Genomic DNA, 3760 nt, shown 5'->3' on the forward strand with positions numbered 1-3760 from the left:
GGGGGGGGGGGGGGGGGGGGCATCGATAATTACGCCTGACGGAGTGTAACGGATCGATCCTCCGTATCCTCCGTATTTCGGCCTTCGAATTTGTTACCCGTAAGGCGAGCGCGCTCGCGATCGTTACGCAACTACGGAGCGTTCGGCGTGAAATTCCCGCAATTTGGCGGGACAGAAATATTCCGGCGAATTGCGAGAGAGCGGGAATATTCCGGGCTCCTCTTCCTTCCGTTTCGTAAGATCGCTCCGGCGCGGGTCGATTAATCCGCGAGATATTCCTCCAATTTACAGGAGAAGCGCGCTCTCTTTCTCTCTCTCTCTCTCTCTCTCCCTCTCTCTCTCTCTCTCTCTCGCATGGCGCGAGCGGGAACTTTGAGGACGCAGTAAACCAGAAACGTCCGATCGCCGCTCGCACGCGCTCAGACAAATAAATAATCCTCTTTCTCTCTCTTCCTCTATTTTAATATCAATATTACGTTGCAGATATTTATATTTATCAGTGCAGCGGCTCGTGTGTAAATATTCCGGATTCTACCGCGTTTTGTAAAATCGTTCGGGTGAAGTTGATTAATCAACGAGACGCTCCGATTTCGATGGAACGATTAAACTGTCGCGACACGCAGTGCAAAATTCATCCGCAATGCAACAAATCGAAAACACTCTCTCTTTCTCTCTCGCGCTTAAGTAAACAGATAATAATCTGTATGTGAAAAAAGCTGAATACCACGTACAGAATATCCCGTCAGTTAATACAACATATTCCGGAGCTTAATTGGTGTGGAAAGCCCCAATATAAAAATGTCAAGCCGTCAATACTTGACGAATCGTAAGCTAATTGGCAAAACGGCCTTTAAACTAAACTTCAAAGCCGAATGAATAACAAAATTATATTTTTGAGTTATTTTTGGGTTATCATTTCCAGGGTATTTTTAGGCGCAGAATTTTAATTGAAACTTTAGCCACAAAGATATACAATGTTGGAGAATTGCGATAAATAATGGCCTCTCTCTCGGTGTTTTCGTATCAAGATTTTCTACTTCAATTAAGTTTCGCGATACGCCATTAAAATATTGTGCGGTAATTTTGTGTGCGACATCCTATACTTTTATTTATATATCTATTTTTATACATACATTTAATTTATATTATATATATATATATATATATATATATATATATATATATATATATATTAGAGAGAAAAGCGCAGCGTATTACACATTTACTTTTGTATATAATTTGTTTACCCTGAGATACAGAAGCAGATCAATTATCCGACGGTTGTCGTGTCGAATGTACATCAGTTTGCACAGGTACTTCTGAATGTTGATTTATTTTTACCGAGAGAGATTTAAGTTACCGAGAGGAAAGTTCAAATATTCATCTTACAACCCTCTCTCCGTTTGCTCGCAATCGCAGGCGAGCCGTTTCTGACTCGGCCTCGCGAATCGCGGCTTGTTTATCTCTCTCTTTCTCTCTTGCTCTCTCGCTGCGGCGCGGTCTAATGACATCGGTACATGTTGACCACCGTTGTCGTCGTCGTCGTGGTCGTCGATTTCCTTGGCCGAGAGGCAAATCGATCGCGTGCTCATCCTCGCCGGGCTCTTTCGTGCCGCTTTCAAGTGTCGTCCCGCTCGTCCTCGCGGCCGGATGTCCCGTGACCGTCGCTCGCGTCAGGTCATATGACTTTCTCCACGTCGTCATCCGACGATCCGGGAACCGCTGAGCAGCCTTGCGACCGGTAGTCGCGCGATGCAGCAGCAGCAGCGAGGACTCGTTTCGACGATGCTTTAGGAGCCGTCCCGCACGAACTGCTCCAGGCGATCCCTGTAACTAGGAGTGCATTCCGCGCGCAACCTCTTCGTCGTGTCTTCGTGAAGAGCGGCTGAACAAAGCAGAGGTAAGTGGAGTATCGACCGCCCGAGCGCGGGGAGTGAAAAGCTCCGAGTTATCCCATGTTCTCCGTTTCCTTTCTCGATGAGTGTTCTTCGATTTTTCCTGAGTGGCGCGACTGATAAACCGGGAGTCATTATTCAAAGTTAGACGCGATGCATATATGTAAATTGCGATTGTATGCACATATACGTGCATATACGTCATCCCGTCGATATGCGTGCAGCGATCAGGAGTACACGGGCATGATCCTTGCGCTAGGTGCGTGTGACGCTAATGCTCCCGCAGCAGCTAATTACTGCCGGGACCGATATCCTAATCGCCGACGTCCTGATAGACGGCTTACTCAACGAGCCAAATAAACGGAATATACGGGGAGAATTTCGTGTGGTGAAAGTTACCACAGAACTTTGTAACCGAACAACAAATCGATATTTTGCAGTGATCAGTCTAACCTTACGTTTCATATGTGCCACTTATAGTTTAGGAGCTGAAATGCGCTATTAAGACACTTATGTATGTCTTTTAGCAAGATTTACTGTGTTCCTTGGCTAGGGTAGACTTTACTCACAGTCTATTCCCAAACTACTAAGAACATAGTAAAATTGAACATAATACGAGAGAAAAGTATATTTATTCGAAGCTGTTTTTCTGGAATAATGAAGCGTCATATGAAATAAATTTTATTCTGCATTGTCTATTTATTTGTCTTTTCGTTTTTCTTTTCCGGAATATATTATATTATTTTCACAAAAAATGTGTGGAATAAAATTTTCTCACCTTCATTTCCGAACTTTGTTTCCGAGAAAAACAACGAAAACATATTTGTGAAAACATATTTTTATTTTTTCTTTTTTTCTAATCACAGAAATTTCCGTTTGAGGTACATGAGATATTATATGTACATATAAATAGATAGTTAAATATAACTTTTGTAACTGATCGTAACATTTTGCAGCACTTAATTATCTTTTCATTTCATTTGAACTGTGTATATTTTAGGAATATATATTTATATTTTAGGAATTATATTTTTATTTTTACATAATATAAAAATGATATTGTATTTATATCTTTAGGAATTATATTTATGTTCTTATTTTATATATTTTAGGAATTTCTATTTTTTTGGAATTGAAAAATGGGAACTTGGGAATTAAAAAATTCGTTATATTTCTAGCAAAATTTGCTCCTCAAAACAGATCTTATTGACAGTAAAATCTATTCCTACATTATTAGGAACATAGTGAAATTGGAAAAAGTTAAATGAAAATAAAAAACTATGATATTCTCTCCGTGTAACTGCGTATGCATATTTTGTATACTGTACATTGTAATCTTCCTCGCGAATCTTCCGCTGCGCAATTACGATTCGATCCGAGCGTCACGTATCGGCCATAAAAATCCAGCGAAATATGTGTCCCGCGGGTGGCTCCGACTTAATCATCATTTTAATATCTCGCGCGCCCGCGGTTATCGAGTTTCCCTCGACAGGATCCCGAGTGGCGTGCGGCGGTGACGCGGCGTCATTTTTACTCGAGCGCAGGGAGAAATTCAAAATGCATTTCCGGGAGAACGGCACGATCTGTCATTATCGTCCGATTAGGGGGCGGCTTCTTGCGCAAATGCATCGCGTCTCGATCGATCGTTCTCGCTACCGAGGAGACGTCGCCGAGGGGGAAGGGGGGGAGAGAGATACTCAGCCACGCGCAAGCAGAATCCCTCTCTTGGGCATTGCCGTCCAGATCGCGGCTCGGTAAATGGCAGCTTGTCCCTCGGAGCCTAATTAAAAATTCCATTCTACACGAGCCTGCCGGCGCGTCCTAAGCCGGCGTGCAGCTTCCTCCTTCCCCCCCCCCCTCTCTCT

This window comes from Odontomachus brunneus, unplaced genomic scaffold, assembly GCF_010583005.1.
Source record: "Odontomachus brunneus isolate Ranch 3 - 2012 unplaced genomic scaffold, Obru_v1 Obru_scaffold_091, whole genome shotgun sequence".
Taxonomy (NCBI): domain Eukaryota; kingdom Metazoa; phylum Arthropoda; class Insecta; order Hymenoptera; family Formicidae; genus Odontomachus; species Odontomachus brunneus.